This window comes from Crinia signifera, chromosome 3, assembly GCF_055691185.1.
Source record: "Crinia signifera chromosome 3, ASM5569118v1, whole genome shotgun sequence".
Taxonomy (NCBI): Eukaryota; Metazoa; Chordata; class Amphibia; order Anura; family Myobatrachidae; genus Crinia; species Crinia signifera.
The window spans coordinates 339,507,197-339,529,905 of record NC_139219.1 but is presented as its reverse complement, the minus strand read 5'-3'; the positions used below and the strand labels follow the sequence as shown (position 1 = coordinate 339,529,905).

The 22,709-nt window shown below is 49.8% G+C and overlaps 1 protein-coding gene across 2 annotated transcripts in view; it reads right to left on the bottom strand.

The window, feature by feature from the left end:
* Window positions 1–16,488, bottom strand: part of UCN (urocortin) — a 31,684-nt gene extending 15,196 nt beyond the window's left edge. Inside the window, exon 1 of one of the 2 annotated variants that reach the window (XM_083174839.1) lies at window positions 16,359–16,488. The gene's annotated coding sequence lies outside the window, so the exon portion shown is untranslated. Of the gene's footprint in view, window positions 1–10,925; window positions 10,942–16,358 lie in introns of those variants that run through there. The other variant, XM_083174838.1, reaches the window with a different exon arrangement.
* Between the last annotated feature and the right edge of the window lie 6,221 nt (window positions 16,489–22,709).

Genomic DNA, 22,709 nt, shown 5'->3' with positions numbered 1-22,709 from the left:
GCACCTCCTATGTATTACATACAGTATAACAGCCAGCCCCTGTATAACAGCACCTCCTATGTATTACATACAGTACACCAGCCAGCCCCTGTATAACAGCACCCTCCTATGTACTACATACAGTATAACAGCCAGCCCCTGTATAACAGCACCTCCTATGTATTACATACAGTATAGCAGCCAGCCCCTGTATAACAGCACCTCCTATGTATTACATACAGTATACCAGCCAGCCCCCGTATAACAGTACCTCCCATGTATTACATACAGTATACCAGCCAGCCCCTGTATAACAGCACCTCCTATGTATTACATACAGTATACCAGCCAGCCCCTGTATAACAGCACCTCCTATGTACTACATACAGTATACCAGCCAGCCCCTGTATAACAGCACCTCCTATGTACTACATACAGTATACCAGCCAGCCCCTGTATAACAGCACCTCCTATGTATTACATACAGTATACCAGCCAGCCCCTGTATAACAGCACCTCCTATGTACTACATACAGTATACCAGCCAGTCCCTGTATAACAGCACAGCACCCTCCTATGTACTACATACAGTATACCAGCCAGCCCCTGTATAACAGCACCTCCTATGTACTACATACAGTATACCAGCCAGCCCCTGTATAACAGCACCTCCTATGTACTACATACAGTATACCAGCCAGCCCCTGTATAACAGCACAGCACCCTCCTATGTACTACATACAGTATACCAGCCAGCCCCTGTATAACAGCACCTCCTATGTACTACATACAGTATACCAGCCAGCCCCTGTATAACAGCACCCTCCTATGTACTACATACAGTATACCAGCCAGCCCCTGTATAACAGCACCTCCTATGTACTACATACAGTATACCAGCCAGCCCCTGTATAACAGCACCTCCTATGTACTACATACAGTATACCAGCCCCTGTATAACAGCACCTCCTATGTACTACATACAGTATACCAGCCAGCCCCTGTATAACAGCTCCTCCTATGTACTACATACAGTACACCAGCCAGCCCCTGTATAACAGCACCTCCTATGTACTACATACAGTATACCAGCCAGCCCCTGTATAACAGCACCTCCTATGTATTACATACAGTATACCAGCCCCTGTATAACAGCACCTCCTATGTACTACATACAGTATACCAGCCAGCCCCTGTATAACAGCACCTCCTATGTACTACATACAGTATACCAGCCAGCCCCTGTATAACAGCGCCTCCTATGTATTACATACAGTATACCAGCCAGCCCCTGTATAACAGCACCCTCCTATGTACTACATACAGTATAACAGCCAGCCCCTGTATAACAGCACCTCCTATGTATTACATACAGTATACCAGCCAGCCCCTGTATAACAGCACCTCCCATGTATTACATACAGTACACCAGCCAGCCCCTGTATAACAGCACCTCCTATGTATTACATACAGTATACCAGCCAGCCCCTGTATAACAGCACCCTCCTATGTACTACATACAGTATACCAGCCAGCCCCTGTATAACAGCACCTCCTATGTACTACATACAGTGTACCAGCCAGCCCCTGTATAACAGCACCTCCTTAGTACTACATACAGTATACCAGCCAGCCCCTGTATAACAGCACCTCCTATGTACTACATACAGTATACCAGCCAGCCCCTGTATAACAGCACCTCCTATGTACTACATACAGTATACCAGCCAGCCCCTGTATAACAGCACCTCCTATGTACTACATACAGTACACCAGCCAGCCCCTGTATAACAGCACAGCACCCTCCTATGTACTACATACAGTATACCAGCCAGCCCCTGTATAACAGCACCTCCTATGTACTACATACAGTATACCAGCCAGCCCCTGTATAACAGCACCCTCCTATGTACTACATACAGTATACCAGCCAGCCCCTGTATAACAGCACCTCCTATGTACTACATACAGTATAACAGCCAGCCCCTGTATAACAGCACCTCCTATGTATTACATACAGTATACCAGCCAGCCCCTGTATAACAGCACCTCCTATGTATTACATACAGTATACCAGCCAGCCCCTGTATAACAGCACCTCCTATGTACTACATACAGTATACCAGCCAGCCCCTGTATAACAGCACCTCCTATGTACTACATACAGTATACCAGCCAGCCCCTGTATAACAGCACCTCCTATGTACTACATACAGTGTACCAGCCAGCCCCTGTATAACAGCACCTCCTATGTACTACATACAGTGTAACAGCCAGCCCTTGTATAACAGCACCTCCTATGTATTACATACAGTATACCAGCCAGCCCCTGTATAACAGCACCTCCTATATATTACATACAGTATACCAGCCAGCCCCTGTATAACAGCACCTCCCATGTATGACATACAGTATACCAGCCAGCCCCTGTATAACAGCACCTCCCATGTATTACATACAGTATACCAGCCAGCCCCTGTATAACAGCACCTCCTATATATTACATACAGTATACCAGCCAGCCCCTGTATAACAGCACCTCCTATGTATTACATACAGTATACCAGCCAGCCCCTGTATAACAGCACCTCCTATGTACTACATACAGTATACCAGCCAGCCCCTGTATAACAGCACCTCCTATGTACTACATACAGTATACCAGCCAGCCCCTGTATAACAGCACCCTCCTATGTACTACATACAGTATACCAGCCAGCCCCTGTATAACAGCACCTCCTATGTACTACATACAGTATACCAGCCAGCCCCTGTATAACAGCACCCTCCTATGTACTACATACAGTATACCAGCCAGCCCCTGTATAACAGCACCTCCTATGTATTACATACAGTATACCAGCCAGCCCCTGTATAACAGCACCCTCCTATGTACTACATACAGTATACCAGCCAGCCCCTGTATAACAGCACCTCCTATGTACTACATACAGTATACCAGCCCCTGTATAACAGCACCTCCTATGTACTACATACAGTATAACAGCCAGCCCCTGTAAAACAGCACCTCCTATGTACTACATACAGTATACCAGCCAGCCCCTGTATAACAGCACCTCCTATGTACTACATACAGTATACCAGCCAGCCCCTGTATAACAGCACCTCCTATGTATTACATACAGTATACCAGCCAGCCCCTGTATAACAGCACCTCCCATGTATTACATACAGTATACCAGCCAGCCCCTGTATAACAGCACCTCCTATGTACTACATACAGTATACCAGCCAGCCCCTGTATAACAGCACCTCCCATGTATTACATACAGTATACCAGCCAGCCCCTGTATAACAGCACCTCCCATGTATTACATACAGTATACCAGCCAGCCCCTGTATAACAGCACCTCCTATGTACTACATACAGTATACCAGCCCCTGTATAACAGCACCTCCTATGTACTACATACAGTATACCAGCCAGCCCCTGTATAACAGCACCTCCTATGTACTACATACAGTATACCAGCCCCTGTATAACAGCACCTCCTATGTACTACATACAGTATACCAGCCAGCCCCTGTATAACAGCACCTCCTATGTACTACATACAGTACACCAGCCAGCCCCTGTATAACAGCACCTCCTATGTACTACATACAGTATACCAGCCAGCCCCTGTATAACAGCACCTCCTATGTACTACATACAGTGTACCAGCCAGCCCCTGTATAACAGCACCTCCTATGTATTACATACAGTATACCAGCCCCTGTATAACAGCACCTCCTATGTATTACATACAGTATACCAGCCAGCCCCTGTATAACAGCACCTCCTATGTACTACATACAGTATACCAGCCCCTGTATAACAGCACCTCCTATGTACTACATACAGTATACCAGCCAGCCCCTGTATAACAGCACCCTCCTATGTATTACATACAGTATACCAGCCAGCCCCTGTATAACAGCACCTCCTATGTATTACATACAGTATACCAGCCAGCCCCTGTATAACAGCACCTCCTATGTATTACATACAGTATACCAGCCAGCCCCTGTATAACAGCACCTCCTATGTATTACATACAGTATACCAGCCAGCCCCTGTATAACAGCACCTCCTATGTATTACATACAGTATACCAGCCAGCCCCTGTATAACAGCACCTCCTATGTACTACATACAGTATACCAGCCAGCCCCTGTATAACAGCACCTCCTATGTACTACATACAGTATACCAGCCAGCCCCTGTATAACAGCACCCTCCTATGTACTACATACAGTGTACCAGCCAGCCCCTGTATAACAGCACCCTCCTATGTACTACATACAGTATACCAGCCAGCCCCTGTATAACAGCACCTCCTATGTACTACATACAGTATACCAGCCAGCCCCTGTATAACAGCACCTCCTATGTATTACATACAGTATACCAGCCAGCCCCTGTATAACAGCACCCTCCTATGTACTACATACAGTATACCAGCCAGCCCCTGTATAACAGCACCTCCTATGTACTACATACAGTGTACCAGCCAGCCCCTGTATAACAGCACCTCCTATGTACTACATACAGTGTACCAGCCAGCCCCTGTATAACAGCACCTCCTAAGTACTACATACAGTATAACAGCCAGCCCCTGTATAACAGCACCTCCTATGTACTACATACAGTATACCAGCCAGCCCCTGTATAACAGCACCTCCTAAGTACTACATACAGTATAACAGCCAGCCCCTGTATAACAGCACCTCCTATGTATTACATACAGTATACCAGCCAGCCCCTGTATAACAGCACCTCCTATGTACTACATACAGTATACCAGCCAGCCCCTGTATAACAGCACCTCCTATGTACTACATACAGTATACCAGCCAGCCCCTGTATAACAGCACCTCCTATGTACTACATACAGTATACCAGCCAGCCCCTGTATAACAGCACCTCCCATGTACTACATACAGTATACCAGCCAGCCACTGTATAACAGCACCTCCTATGTATTACATACAGTATACCAGCCAGCCCCTGTATAACAGCACCTTCTATGTATTACATACAGTATACCAGCCAGCCCCTGTATAACAGCACCTCCTATGTACTACATACAGTATACCAGCCAGCCCCTGTATAACAGCACCTCCTATGTACTACATACAGTATACCAGCCAGCCCCTGTATAACAGCACCTCCTATGTATTACATACAGTATACCAGCCAGCCCCTGTATAACAGCACCCTCCTATGTATTACATACAGTATACCAGCCAGCCCCTGTATAACAGCACCTCCTATGTATTACATACAGTATACCAGCCAGCCCCTGTATAACAGCACCTCCTATGTATTACATACAGTATACCAGCCAGCCCCTGTATAACAGCACCCTCCTATGTACTACATACAGTGTACCAGCCAGCCCCTGTATAACAGCACCTCCTATGTACTACATACAGTGTACCAGCCAGCCCCTGTATAACAGCACCTCCTATGTACTACATACAGTGTACCAGCCAGCCCCTGTATAACAGCACCTCCTATGTACTACATACAGTATACCAGCCAGCCCCTGTATAACAGCACCCTCCTATGTATTACATACAGTACACCAGCCAGCCCCTGTATAACAGCACCTCCTATGTATTACATACAGTATACCAGCCAGCCCCTGTATAACAGCACCTCCTATGTACTACATACAGTATACCAGCCAGCCCCTGTATAACAGCACCTCCTATGTATTACATACAGTATACCAGCCAGCCCCTGTATAACAGCACCTCCTATGTACTACATACAGTACACCAGCCCCTGTATAACAGCACCTCCTATGTACTACATACAGTACACCAGCCAGCCCCTGTATAACAGCACCCTCCTATGTACTACATACAGTATACCAGCCAGCCCCTGTATAACAGCACCCTCCTATGTATTACATACAGTACACCAGCCAGCCCCTGTATAACAGCACCTCCTATGTATTACATACAGTATACCAGCCAGCCCCTGTATAACAGCACCTCCTATGTACTACATACAGTATACCAGCCAGCCCCTGTATAACAGCACCTCCTATGTACTACATACAGTATACCAGCCAGCCCCTGTATAACAGCACCTCCTATGTACTACATACAGTACACCAGCCAGCCCCTGTATAACAGCACCTCCTATGTACTACATACAGTGTACCAGCCAGCCCCTGTATAACAGCACCTCCTATGTATTACATACAGTATACCAGCCAGCCCCTGTATAACAGCACCTCCTATGTATTACATACAGTGTACCAGCCAGCCCCTGTATAACAGCACCTCCTATGTATTACATACAGTATACCAGCCCCTGTATAACAGCACCTCCTATGTATTACATACAGTATACCAGCCAGCCCCTGTATAACAGCACCTCCTATGTACTACATACAGTATACCAGCCCCTGTATAACAGCACCTCCTATGTACTACATACAGTATACCAGCCAGCCCCTGTATAACAGCACCCTCCTATGTATTACATACAGTATACCAGCCAGCCCCTGTATAACAGCACCTCCTATGTATTACATACAGTATACCAGCCAGCCCCTGTATAACAGCACCTCCTATGTATTACATACAGTATACCAGCCAGCCCCTGTATAACAGCACCTCCTATGTATTACATACAGTATACCAGCCAGCCCCTGTATAACAGCACCTCCTATGTATTACATACAGTATACCAGCCAGCCCCTGTATAACAGCACCTCCTATGTACTACATACAGTATACCAGCCAGCCCCTGTATAACAGCACCTCCTATGTACTACATACAGTGTACCAGCCAGCCCCTGTATAACAGCACCCTCCTATGTACTACATACAGTGTACCAGCCAGCCCCTGTATAACAGCACCCTCCTATGTACTACATACAGTATACCAGCCAGCCCCTGTATAACAGCACCTCCTATGTACTACATACAGTATACCAGCCAGCCCCTGTATAACAGCACCTCCTATGTATTACATACAGTATACCAGCCAGCCCCTGTATAACAGCACCCTCCTATGTACTACATACAGTGTACCAGCCAGCCCCTGTATAACAGCACCTCCTATGTACTACATACAGTGTACCAGCCAGCCCCTGTATAACAGCACCTCCTATGTACTACATACAGTGTACCAGCCAGCCCCTGTATAACAGCACCTCCTAAGTACTACATACAGTATACCAGCCAGCCCCTGTATAACAGCACCTCCTATGTACTACATACAGTATACCAGCCAGCCCCTGTATAACAGCACCTCCTAAGTACTACATACAGTATAACAGCCAGCCCCTGTATAACAGCACCTCCTATGTATTACATACAGTATACCAGCCAGCCCCTGTATAACAGCACCTCCTATGTACTACATACAGTATACCAGCCAGCCCCTGTATAACAGCACCTCCTATGTACTACATACAGTATACCAGCCAGCCCCTGTATAACAGCACCTCCTATGTACTACATACAGTATACCAGCCAGCCCCTGTATAACAGCACCTCCCATGTACTACATACAGTATACCAGCCAGCCACTGTATAACAGCACCTCCTATGTATTACATACAGTATACCAGCCAGCCCCTGTATAACAGCACCTCCTATGTATTACATACAGTATACCAGCCAGCCCCTGTATAACAGCACCTCCTATGTACTACATACAGTATACCAGCCAGCCCCTGTATAACAGCACCTCCTATGTACTACATACAGTATACCAGCCAGCCCCTGTATAACAGCACCTCCTATGTATTACATACAGTATACCAGCCAGCCCCTGTATAACAGCACCCTCCTATGTATTACATACAGTATACCAGCCAGCCCCTGTATAACAGCACCTCCTATGTATTACATACAGTATACCAGCCAGCCCCTGTATAACAGCACCCTCCTATGTACTACATACAGTGTACCAGCCAGCCCCTGTATAACAGCACCTCCTATGTACTACATACAGTGTACCAGCCAGCCCCTGTATAACAGCACCTCCTATGTACTACATACAGTGTACCAGCCAGCCCCTGTATAACAGCACCTCCTATGTACTACATACAGTATACCAGCCAGCCCCTGTATAACAGCACCCTCCTATGTATTACATACAGTACACCAGCCAGCCCCTGTATAACAGCACCTCCTATGTATTACATACAGTATACCAGCCAGCCCCTGTATAACAGCACCTCCTATGTACTACATACAGTATACCAGCCAGCCCCTGTATAACAGCACCTCCTATGTATTACATACAGTATACCAGCCAGCCCCTGTATAACAGCACCTCCTATGTACTACATACAGTACACCAGCCCCTGTATAACAGCACCTCCTATGTACTACATACAGTACACCAGCCAGCCCCTGTATAACAGCACCCTCCTATGTACTACATACAGTATACCAGCCAGCCCCTGTATAACAGCACCTCCTATGTACTACATACAGTATACCAGCCAGCCCCTGTATAACAGCACCCTCCTATGTATTACATACAGTACACCAGCCAGCCCCTGTATAACAGCACCTCCTATGTATTACATACAGTATACCAGCCAGCCCCTGTATAACAGCACCCTCCTATGTATTACATACAGTACACCAGCCAGCCCCTGTATAACAGCACCTCCTATGTATTACATACAGTATACCAGCCAGCCCCTGTATAACAGCACCTCCTATGTACTACATACAGTATACCAGCCAGCCCCTGTATAACAGCACCTCCTATGTATTACATACAGTATACCAGCCAGCCCCTGTATAACAGCACCTCCTATGTATTACATACAGTATACCAGCCAGCCCCTGTATAACAGCACCTCCTATGTACTACATACAGTATACCAGCCAGCCCCTGTATAACAGCACCTCCTATGTATTACATACAGTATACCAGCCAGCCCCTGTATAACAGCACCCTCCTATGTACTACATACAGTATACCAGCCAGCCCCTGTATAACAGCACCTCCTATGTACTACATACAGTATACCAGCCAGCCCCTGTATAACAGCACCTCCTATGTACTACATACAGTATACCAGCCAGCCCCTGTATAACAGCACCTCCTATGTATTACATACAGTATACCAGCCAGCCCCCGTATAGCAGCACCTCCTATGTATTACATACAGTATACCAGCCAGCCCCTGTATAACAGCACCTCCTATGTATTACATACAGTGTAACAGCCAGCCCCTGTATAACAGCACCCTCATATGTACTACATACAGTATAACAGCCAGCCCCTGTATAACAGCACCTCCTATGTACTACATACAGTATACCAGCCAGCCCCTGTATAACAGCACCTCCTATGTACTACATACAGTATACCAGCCAGCCCCTGTATAACAGCACCTCCTATGTATTACATACAGTATACCAGCCCCTGTATAACAGCACCTCCTATGTACTACATACAGTGTAACAGCCAGCCCCTGTATAACAGCACCTCCTATGTATTACATACAGTATACCAGCCAGCCCCTGTATAACAGCACCTCCCATGTATTACATACAGTATACCAGCCAGCCCCTGTATAACAGCACCTCCTATGTACTACATACAGTATACCAGCCAGCCCCTGTATAACAGCACCTCCTATGTATTACATACAGTATACCAGCCAGCCCCTGTATAACAGCACCTCCTATGTATTACATACAGTATACCAGCCAGCCCCTGTATAACAGCACCTCCTATGTACTACATACAGTATACCAGCCAGTCCCTGTATAACAGCACCTCCTATGTACTACATACAGTATACCAGCCAGCCCCTGTATAACAGCACCTCCTATGTATTACATACAGTATACCAGCCAGCCCCTGTATAACAGCACCTCCTATGTATTACATACAGTATACCAGCCAGCCCCTGTATAACAGCACCTCCCATGTATTACATACAGTATACCAGCCAGCCCCTGTATAACAGCACCTCCTATGTATTACATACAGTATACCAGCCAGCCCCTGTATAACAGCACCTCCTATGTACTACATACAGTACACCAGCCAGCCCCTGTATAACAGCACCTCCTATATACTACATACAGTGTACCAGCCAGCCCCTGTATAACAGCACCTCCTATGTATTACATACAGTATACCAGCCAGCCCCTGTATAACAGCACCTCCTATGTACTACATACAGTATACCAGCCAGTCCCTGTATAACAGCACCTCCTATGTACTACATACAGTATACCAGCCAGTCCCTGTATAACAGCACCTCCTATGTACTACATACAGTATACCAGCCAGCCCCTGTATAACAGCACCTCCTATGTACTACATACAGTATACCAGCCAGTCCCTGTATAACAGCACCTCCTATGTACTACATACAGTATACCAGCCAGCCCCTGTATAACAGCACCTCCTATGTACTACATACAGTATACCAGCCAGTCCCTGTATAACAGCACCTCCTATGTACTACATACAGTATACCAGCCAGCCCCTGTATAACAGCACCTCCTATGTACTACATACAGTATACCAGCCAGTCCCTGTATAACAGCACCTCCTATGTACTACATACAGTATACCAGCCAGCCCCTGTATAACAGCACCTCCTATGTACTACATACAGTATACCAGCCAGTCCCCTGTATAACAGCACCTCCTATGTACTACATACAGTGTACCAGCCAGCCCCTGTATAACAGCACCTCCTATGTACTACATACAGTGTAACAGCCAGCCCCTGTATAACAGCACCTCCTATGTACTACATACAGTATACCAGCCAGCCCCTGTATAACAGCACCTCCTATGTACTACATACAGTGTACCAGCCAGCCCCTGTATAACAGCACCTCCTATGTATTACATACAGTATACCAGCCAGCCCCCGTATAACAGCACCTCCTATACACAGGACTGAGCTGTGTCTGTCCCCTGCACTCACCGTGTGCCGGCTCCTGTGCTGAGTATGAAGCACTGACAGCTCCGTCCCTTCCTTATATACAGCTGGGAACCCTCTGTATGGTCACAGGCAGGGGGGCTATGATGTCACTCAGTACACTGGTGACATCATGCATTGGATGCAGAGATACCCATCCCAGAGTCACTGCCTCTTCCCAATATGATCTGCCTGACCTCAAATACGTGTGTACGTGTGTGTGTGCATACATTATATCAGACACACACACACGCGTACACACACACACACACGCTCAGTCAGTATATTGATATCAGTCAGGTGCTTGGAAGGAATTCCGGGTGACCATCCGATGCTCAGTATATTGACATCGGGATCCGGACTGACAGATCCGCTCGCCCCCTGTCGGAGTTCCAGCAGTCGCTATACTGATCATCAGTCACCCATACCACACCCTTCATAGGCAGAGGTAATAATACGGAAGGGAAGAACACAGTGGTTCCCAAGCTGTGTGCCCCGGCTCTCTGGGGCGCCTCGGGATACTTGCAGGGGTGCCCCGGGTTGGTGGTCCTGGACCAATTCAAATTATTTATGGACAAGACCAGTGCTGTGGCTGCCAATTAGAACATATGCACAAACAGAAGCAAATCCTGCCCGTTACCACATAACTGAACCTAAGGATCACATATAAACACAATCTAATTATTTAAATACATTTTTATTCTACATTTTGTTTGGGCCTAGGGGTGCCGCAAAAACAAAACAAAAAATTCTGATACTCTAGGGTGCCGCGATTTAAAACCGATTGGGAACTCCTGGAATAACACATTGTTCCCCAGTACACTGGCTGATACCAGTAACGCTACAGGATAGAACTCAGAGATGGTTATGTGTCTGCAGATATAGGAATAACCCCCAAGCCGACATATTACACTATAACACAATCGCATCACCTTTATATCACTCTCTGTACGTAGCTCCGGCTCCGTGACACTGCTCTGCACGTAGCTCCGGCTCAGTGACACTGCTCTGCACGTAGCTCCGGCTCAGTGACACTTCTCTGCACGTAGCTCCGGCTCAGTGACACTTCTCTGTACGTAGCTCCGGCTCCGTGACACTGCTCTGCACGTAGCTCCGGCTCAGTGACACTGCTCTGCACGTAGCTCCGACTCAGTGACACTTCTCTGTACGTAGCTCCGGCTCAGTGACACTTCTCTGTACGTAGCTCCGGCTCAGTGACACTTCTCTGTACGTAGCTCCGGCTCAGTGACACTTCTCTGTACGTAGCTCCGGCTCAGTGACACTGCTCTGCACGTAGCTCCGGCTCAGTGACACTTCTCTGTACGTCGCTCCGGCTCAGTGACACTGCTCTGTACGTAGCTCCGGCTCAGTGACCCTGCTCTGTACGTAGCTCCGGCTCAGTGACACTTCTCTGCACGTAGCTCCGGCTCAGTGACCCTGCTCTGCACGTAGCTCCGGCTCCGTGACACTGCTCTGCACGTAGCTCCTGCTCAGTGACACTGCTCTGTACGTAGCTCCGGCTCAGTGACACTGCTCTGCACGTAGCTCCGGCTCAGTGACCCTGCTCTGCACGTAGCTCCGGCTCAGTGACCCTGCTCTGTACGTAGCTCCGGCTCAGTGACACTTCTCTGCACGTAGCTCCGGCTCAGTGACACTGCTCTGTACGTAGCTCCGGCTCAGTGACACTGCTCTGCACGTAGCTCCGGCTCAGTGACACTTCTCTGTACGTCGCTCCGGCTCAGTGACACTGCTCTGTACGTAGCTCCGGCTCAGTGACCCTGCTCTGTACGTAGCTCCGGCTCAGTGACACTTCTCTGCACGCAGCTCCGGCTCAGTGACACTGCTCTGCACGCAGCTCCGGCTCAGTGACACTGCTCTGCACGCAGCTCCGGCTCAGTGACACTGCTCTGCACGTAGCTCCGGCTCAGTGACACTGCTCTGCACATAGCTCCGGCTCAGTGACACTTCTCTGGACGTAGCTCCGGCTCAGTGACACTGCTCTGTACGTAGCTCCGGCTCAGTGACACTGCTCTGCACGTAGCTCCGGCTCAGTGACACTGCTCTGGACGTAGCTCCGGCTCAGTGACACTTCTCTGTACGCAGCTCCGGCTCAGTGACACTTCTCTGTACGCAGCTCCGGCTCAGTGACACTGCTCTGGACGTAGCTCCGGCTCAGTGACACTGCTCTGTACGTAGCTCCGGCTCAGTGACACTGCTCTGTACGTAGCTCCGGCTCAGTGACACTTCTCTGCACGTAGCTCCGGCTCAGTGACACTTCTCTCTACGTAGCTCCGGCTCAGTGACACTGCTCTGCACGTAGCTCCGGCTCAGTGACACTTCTCTGCACGTAGCTCCGGCTCAGTGACACTTCTCTGTACGTAGCCCCGGCTCAGTGACACTTCTCTGTACGTAGCTCCGGCTCAGTGACACTGCTCTGTACGTAGCTCCGGCTCAGTGACACTGCTCTGTACGTAGCTCCGGCTCAGTGACACTTCTCTGTACGTAGCTCCGGCTCAGTGACACTTCTCTGTACGTAGCTCCGGCTCAGTGACACTTCTCTGCACGTAGCTCCGGCTCAGTGACACTTCTCTGCACGTAGCTCCGGCTCAGTGACACTTCTCTGTACGTCGCTCCGGCTCAGTGACACTTCTGTGTACGTAGCTCCGGCTCAGTGACACTTCTCTGCACGTAGCTCCGGCTCAGTGACACTGCTCTGCACGTAGCTCCGGCTCAGTGACACTGCTCTGCACGTAGCTCCGGCTCAGTGACACTTCTCTGTACGTAGCTCCGGCTCAGTGACACTTCTCTGTACGTAGCTCCGGCTCAGTGACACTTCTCTGTACGTAGCTCCGGCTCAGTGACACTGCTCTGCACGTAGCTCCGGCTCAGTGACACTTCTCTGTACGTCGCTCCGGCTCAGTGACACTGCTCTGTACGTAGCTCCGGCTCAGTGACCCTGCTCTGTACGTAGCTCCGGCTCAGTGACACTTCTCTGCACGTAGCTCCGGCTCAGTGACCCTGCTCTGCACGTAGCTCCGGCTCCGTGACACTGCTCTGCACGTAGCTCCTGCTCAGTGACACTGCTCTGTACGTAGCTCCGGCTCAGTGACACTGCTCTGCACGTAGCTCCGGCTCAGTGACCCTGCTCTGCACGTAGCTCCGGCTCAGTGACCCTGCTCTGTACGTAGCTCCGGCTCAGTGACACTTCTCTGCACGTAGCTCCGGCTCAGTGACACTGCTCTGTACGTAGCTCCGGCTCAGTGACACTGCTCTGCACGTAGCTCCGGCTCAGTGACACTTCTCTGTACGTCGCTCCGGCTCAGTGACACTGCTCTGTACGTAGCTCCGGCTCAGTGACCCTGCTCTGTACGTAGCTCCGGCTCAGTGACACTTCTCTGCACGTAGCTCCGGCTCAGTGACACTGCTCTGCACGCAGCTCCGGCTCAGTGACACTGCTCTGCACGCAGCTCCGGCTCAGTGACACTGCTCTGCACGTAGCTCCGGCTCAGTGACACTGCTCTGCACATAGCTCCGGCTCAGTGACACTTCTCTGGACGTAGCTCCGGCTCAGTGACACTGCTCTGTACGTAGCTCCGGCTCAGTGACACTGCTCTGCACGTAGCTCCGGCTCAGTGACACTGCTCTGGACGTAGCTCCGGCTCAGTGACACTTCTCTGTACGCAGCTCCGGCTCAGTGACACTTCTCTGTACGCAGCTCCGGCTCAGTGACACTGCTCTGGACGTAGCTCCGGCTCAGTGACACTGCTCTGTACGTAGCTCCGGCTCAGTGACACTGCTCTGTACGTAGCTCCGGCTCAGTGACACTTCTCTGCACGTAGCTCCGGCTCAGTGACACTTCTCTCTACGTAGCTCCGGCTCAGTGACACTGCTCTGCACGTAGCTCCGGCTCAGTGACACTTCTCTGCACGTAGCTCCGGCTCAGTGACACTTCTCTGTACGTAGCCCCGGCTCAGTGACACTTCTCTGTACGTAGCTCCGGCTCAGTGACACTGCTCTGTACGTAGCTCCGGCTCAGTGACACTGCTCTGTACGTAGCTCCGGCTCAGTGACACTTCTCTGTACGTAGCTCCGGCTCAGTGACACTTCTCTGTACGTAGCTCCGGCTCAGTGACACTTCTCTGCACGTAGCTCCGGCTCAGTGACACTTCTCTGCACGTAGCTCCGGCTCAGTGACACTTCTCTGTACGTCGCTCCGGCTCAGTGACACTTCTGTGTACGTAGCTCCGGCTCAGTGACACTTCTCTGCACGTAGCTCCGGCTCAGTGACACTGCTCTGCACGTAGCTCCGGCTCAGTGACACTGCTCTGCACGTAGCTCCGGCTCAGTGACACTTCTCTGTACGTAGCTCCGGCTCTGTGACACTGCTCTGTACATAGCTCCGGCTCAGTGACACTTCTCTCACTAACACTGTCACTGTAGTACGGCCATTCCCTCCATCACCTTTATATCACTGAGGCTGAGACACACATAGAGGCTGAGATCCCCCCTGAATCCACCACTGTACAGAACAGATAGATGGAGCACACGCTGGGGCAACCAGAACTCTTCCATCTCCCACACGGATAGCCACAGTAATCCAGGATCATCAGATGGTGTAATACATGGTGCAACAATGTGCAGGATGCAGCAATGACATTCTAATATTATACACAGGTGCAACAATGCGCAGGATGGAATAATGACCCTCCAATATTATACACAGGTGCAACAATGTGCAGGATGGAATAATGACCCTCCAATATTATACACAGGTGCAACAATGTGCAGAATGGAGTAATGATCCTCTAATATTATACACAGGTGCAACAATGTGCAGGATGGAATAATGACCCTCCAATATATACACAGGGGTAACACTGCACCGGATGGAGTAATGACACTCCAATATTATACATAGGTGCAACAATGCGCAGGATGGAATAACCACCCTCCAATATTATACACAGGTGCAACAATGCGCAGGATGGAATAATGACCCTCTAATATTATACACAGGTGCAACAATGCGCAGGATGGAATAATGACCCTCCAATATTATACATAGGTGCAACAATGCGCAGGATAGAATAATGACCCTCTAATATTATACACAGGTGCAACAATGTGCATGATGGAATAATGACCCTCTAATATTATACTCAAGCGCAACAGTGCAGGATGGAATAATGACCTCTAATGATATGCACAAGCGCAGGATAAAATAATGACCCTCTAATGATATGCACAGGTATAAAAATGTGCAGGATGGAATAATGACCCTCTAATGGTATGTATAAGTGCAACAATACACTGCAATACAGAGAAACTCTTGCAGTACGCACAGGTGAAACAATACACAGGCTGCAATACAGAGACAATCTTGCAATATGCACAAATGCTATAGTACACAAGATGGAAAAATCTAGAAACTTAGCTTACACTGATAGCCAGGAACACAGGAATGGGACACAGACTGGAAAGGCTCAACCCCCCATGGAAGCATCTCTGACCATCTCTGGTCGCTGATGAAAAGGAGAAACTGAGCAATATATCTCCCCGTGTGTACGGGCTTAACTCCCAATGAGAACCACCAGAAAGAAAAAAGCAGCCTAGTCACCGCAGCTGGACAGCCAGACACACAGGCAGAGTGCTGATGGCCTAATTATGCGACAGGTGAGTGGATACACAGCTGCAGCTTAACACCTGACATGTAGAGGTAATGGGCTGAGACTGCACAAAGAACACATACAGGTATCAGGCTGCAGTAACCCAGACTTGTAACTCCATTATGTCTGTCCCGTCTCTATTACCGGTCTGTCGTCTCTCTATTACCTGTCTGTCGTCTCTCTATTACCTGTCTATCATCTCTCTATTACCTGTCTGTCATCTCTCTATTACCTGTCTGTCGTCTCGTTATTATCTTTCTGTCCTCTATTATCGGACAGAAAGATAATAACAAGACGACAGACAGGTAATAGAGAGACGACAGACAGGTAATAGAGAGACGACAGACAGGTAATAGAGAGACGACAGACAGGTAATAGAGAGACGACAGTCGTCTCTCTATTACCTGTCTGTCGTCTCTCTATTACGACAATGGGGAACGCTGCCTGTTCCTGGCATCCCTGTAGCCAGGCAACCAGCCACCCCAAGCGCCTGATATAAGCCTGTTGATAGGCACTGGGAGGAGACCAGCAGAACCTGCCTGTTGCTCGGCGCCAGGCGGGGATCAGGAGGCTTTGCGTCTGGCATCCTCCTATTACCAGGCACCTGGCAGGGAGCAGTAGGTGTGGCGTCCCTGTTCCGAGGTAACAACCGGGACACGCACATCACACTCCCAGTTTAAAGAACCGGTTAATTGCAGTGATGTCATAGCGTTGTTTCTGCAATTGTTCAGCCCTTTCCATGTGCTCATTCAGGAATGGTGCAATTTGCCTTGGACGGCCATATAACTGGGCCACAAACTGAATGATGCTCAAAAGGACTAAACCCTGTAGAGCAGTGGTTCCCAAAATGTGTGCCGTGGCACCCTAAGGTGCCCTAAAGGACTTGCAGGGGTGCCTTGGATTAGTGGTCCATGACCAATTAGAATTATTTATGACCAATGGAATAGGAAAATAGTGGCCAAGCAGAAGTGAAACCTGCCCATTATGACATAACTGACCCCAAGAATTACATAGAAATACAGTTTACTTTATATTTTATTTGTTTACTTTCTCAGTGAGAAACTCTTGGCGTAGGGGTGCCATGAAAAAAATGAAACTCTGAGGTTCTGTGATTCAAAATAGATTGGGAACCACTGCTGTAGAGGATTGGGGTACCTCCCTGACCGCAAACATCAAATAAGGTAGGAGCAGATCACAATCTCATTTTTCCTGTGACACCACCCTCTTTATCTTTTGCTTAAGGGTCTGATTAAACCTTTCTACCAGGCCATCTGTTTGCGGGTGGTACACTGAGGTCAGTGGCGTAGCTACTTATTATGCGCCCCCCGCCGCTAAAAAAAATCCCCCCCCCCCATGCCCATACCTGCCCACCCGCTGCTGTCTGTGGTACATGCCTGCCGTGCCATCACGGTCCCGTAGCGCTGGCTCCTGCTGCTAATAATGAAACGTGACTGCAGTATGGGGGCAGCAATTTTCTAAGTGTCCGTTTTCATTATAGAAGCAGGAGCCAGTGCTAGGAGAGACGGGACTGTGACGGCAGTCACGGCACGGCAGGCAGGTACCGCAGACAGCAGCGGGTAACTATAGCCCCGCAGACCCCCGGCGCCCAAACTTGCTTTGCGCCTCCCCGCCACCGCGGGGGCTGCGGAGCTATAGTTACGCCACTGACTGAGGTGGTAATCCTGTCTACCTTTAAAAATCACCATAAATCTTGTATAAGATTTGTACCCGTGTACAAACAGGTTTCCATGGTCGATTAGGACCTCCTTCATTATTCCCAAGTGGGTATACATTGTTAGTAGCTCTCTCGCAATGGGGCCAGATTTCATATTACGCAGGGGTATAGCTTCTGGGTACCTGGTGACATAATCACCACTAGTATGTATTGGTGCCCTTAAGAGACCTTTCCACTGGCCGTATCAGATCCATACCAATCTGCACAAAAGGCACAGAAATAATAGGGAGGGGTACCAGTAGAGCCCTACACTCTGGCTGTGGGGCGGTCCTCTGTCATACTGGGCATTCCTGACAATACCTCTTAATGGAGGCATAGATGCTGGGCTAAAAGAACCTTAGCTGGATGCGTTGAAATGTTTTCGCCGTCCCCAGATGGCCACCTCACAAATATGTATGTGCAGCTTCTAATACCAACCACACCAGTTCTCAAGGAACTAAGAGCTGATCTACTCTCTTCCCCTCTAATGCAGCAATACGATATAGCAAATCATTCGGTACTTGTGGAGAATCACGGCTCCCACGATGTTGATCTTAAGCCATCGTATTGCATCGCATGCCATGCATGTTACGCCATGCGATGGCATGCGATGCGATGGCTTACCACTTTTTGTCGTACATCTTAACCCAACGCATCGCATCGCATGCCGTCAATGTTCCGGCATGCGTTGGCATGCGATGAGACGCGATGGGTTATTACTTTGTGTCGTACAGCATGTCGTCGCATCGCATCGCATGGCATTTTTAAGCATGCGATGCGATATTTGCCTAGTAACATTAATTTATTTGCATTGCATTTTCAAGCATGGTATGCGATGTGTGTTTGAGCAATGGGTGCATTGCTGAAACACCCATAACATGTACTTGGTTTGTATTTGCAAACAACCCCCACCCCCCAAAAAGAAACAATAATGGGAAGAAAAAAAACATTGCATCACACAGCATCGCATGCCATCGCATACCATATGTAATGGCATGCGATGGCATGCGATGCGTTGGTATGCGAGGGCGTACGTTATACGCTTAGAACATCGCATCGCATGCCATGTTTTGTAACGTATGCGATGCCATGCGTTTTCCCGATCGTATCACGGCTCCCATCGCATCGCATGCCATCACATATGGCATGCGATGGGAGCCGTGATACTCCACAAGTACCAATCATTCTTTAGCACAAAATATGGCACACCCTCTGATGGTATGACATCAATCACCCTACCATTAACCACTTTTACAGTCTCAAAGGTGTGTACTAGATTGCTGTCATCGTGTTTGTCACGACCAAAGTCCTGCAGTGATATCTTCTCACCAACAGGGTTCCATTGGACCTCAGATTTGGTTTCCTGGGATAGTTCAGGACTGCAGAAGCTCTTTCAGATGCCAAGCTTTGGTAGTCTCTGGCCCCTGAGTTGCCTCAGCGGCTGCCATTTTGTTAGAGTCATGCCTGATAACCAGCTCCTGCAGCCATGGGAAGTCCTGGCCCAGGATCAAAGTATAAGGTGGTGTGGAGGTCACAGTTCTGGGCTTTGGTACTGGCACGTATCCTGACCTGGCTTTATTACATTTTCCCAGGGTCAGGTGCCACTCAATCACTACTCTTCAAATGACTGGAGTCAGCCTGAAGGGCTTGCTGCTGCACCGAGTGGTCTAACACTTACACAGCCTGGTCCAGTGCGAATATCTCCACAATCTGCACTGCAGGGTTTTTATCCGGCTGCAACTAGGCCCTTGCCAGCCAAACTAGTTTGGTCAGCTGAATCCGGGGAGGCGCAGAACCCTCCAGACGCCAGTCATGGAATTTTGGGGCTTTTCTGGGGCCCTGTGGTGACACCTTTCTTATCAGTTACCCCGCTCCCCACAGGTGCTGGCAATCCTACATTATCCATACCTCCCAGCATGCCCCTCTCCAGGAGGACACAATGCTCTGTTCCTGGGCTTCCCTGGTAATGTAGGATTGCCATCACCTGTGGTGACACCTTTCTTATCAGTTACCCAGCTCCCCACAGGTGATGGCAATCCTACATTATCCATACCTCCCAGCATGCCTCTCTCCAGGAGGACACAATGCTATGTTCCTGGGCTTCCCTGGCAATGTAGGATTGTCATCACCTGTGGTGACACCTTTCTTATCAATGACCTAGCTCCCCACAGGTGCTGGCAATCATACATTATCCATACCTCCCAGCATGCCCCTCTCCAGGAGGACACAATTCTCTGCTCCTGGGCTTCCCTGGTAATGTAGGATTGCCAGCACCTGTGGTGACACCTTTCTTATCAGTTACCTTGCTCCCCACAGGTGATGGCAATCCTACATTATCCATACCTCCCAGCATGCCTCTCTCCAGGAGGACACAATGCTCTGTTCCTGGGCTTCCCTTGTAATGTATGATTGCCAGCACCTGTGGTGACACCTTTCTTATCAGTTACCCAGCTCCCCACAGGTGCTGGCAATCCTACATTATCCATACCTCCCAGCATGCCCCTCTCCAGGAGGACACCATGCTCTGTTCCTGGGCTTCCCTGGTAATGTAGGATTGCCAGCACCTGTGGTGACACCTTTCTTATCAGTTACCTAGCTCCCCACAGGTGCTGGCAATCCTACATTATCCATACCTCCCAGCATGCCCCTCTCCAGGAGGACACAATGCTCTGCTCCTGGGCTTCCCTGGTAATGAAGGATTGCCAGCACCTGTGGTGACACCTTCCTTATCAGTTACCTAGCTCCCCACAGGTGCTGGTAATCATACATTAGCCATACCTCCCAGCATGCCCCTCTCCAGGAGGACACAATGCTCTGTTCCTGGACTTCCCAGGCAATGTAGGATTGCCATCACCTGTGGTGACACCTCTCTTATCAATGACCTAGCTCCCCACAGGTGATGGCAATCATACATTACCAGGGAAGTCCAGGAACAGAGCATTTTCTCCCTGATGGAGAGGGGCAGGTAGACAATCCTTTTCTAATCTTCTCTGACGTGTTTGGATGGACAGATGATGCATGCATGGTCCAATAATCGCTCAGATTGCAAATTTGCAGCCCAGTGAATGGGTCTGAATCGGGCCCCGTGTGGGCACAATTACTCTAGGCCTAATGGGGACCACAGGTGTATTATATGATATTTCTCCCCCTACTGTCCACACAGAGAAGTCACACCCTAAGCCGGTGACCTGGCCTATAGGAGAGCAGTAGGTGGGGGTATAATGAGTCGCTGGTCCTGTGTTTGCTGAGGCATTAAATATTCCATTACTGGGCCACAGCCTGTGTACTGTGTGTGAGGAAATATTGACTGTCTGAATCCCAAGAACATCTCACATACGGTACACAGATAGAACGGTCCTCTCCCAGACTATAAATGTGTTTCTGCATCCCCCGAGTATTAAAGACGTCACCGGCCCATGTCCCAGCGTCTCGTCAGTTACCAGGAGACACAATGGCGGCCTGACATAGACTTGAACATAGTAACTCACCTTAAAAACAGGGAAGAAATGGCACCCTTACATAATGTAGTATGCTGACTTGGGGGCGTCCGCGCGCAGCACGCACAGACGGGGGGCGTCCGCGTGGCGCAGCACGCACAGACAGGGGGCGTCCACGCAGCACGCACAGACGGGGGGCGTCTGCGCGGCGCAGCACGCACAGACAGGGGGCACCAGCGCAGCACGCACAGACAGGGGGCCGTCCGCGCGGCGCAGCACGCTGACGGGGGGCCGTCCACGCGGCGCAGCACACTGACGGGGGCCGTCCGCGCGGCGCAGCATGCACAGACGGGGGGCGTCTGCGCACAGCACGCACAGACGGGGGGCGTCCGCATGCAGCACGCACAGACGGGGGTGTCCACGCACAGACGGGGGTGTCCGCGCGCAGCATGCACAGACGGGGTGTCCGCACGCACAGATGGGGCACATCCGCGCGCAGCATGCACAGACTGCGTGCATACAATGCAGAACCAGGGTTATCCGCGTGTGTGGTATGCAGAGCCGGGGGTGTCCGTGTTATGCAGAGCTGGGGGTGTCCGTGTGCGCAGCATGGAGAGCTAGGGGTGTCCGCGTGCGCAGCATACAGAGCTGGGGCAAGCGTAACAAAGAGGATATGTGGACAGGGAGAATGACAGCAGGGATGTGAAGAACGACAGTGGGGGCAGGTAGAGTGACAGCAGAGAGAGTGACAGCGGCAGACAGGAAGAGTGACAGCGGGGACATAGGGGCACTGAAGAAAGTGACAGCAGGAGATATTAAGAGTGACAGCGGGGACAGGGAGAGTGAAAGCATGGACACGGGGAGAGTGACAGCGGGAGCACGCGGAGAGTGACAGCGGGGGCACGCGGAGAGTGACAGCGGGGGCACGCGGAGAGTGATAGCGGGAGACATAAGAGACACCAATGGGGGCCCC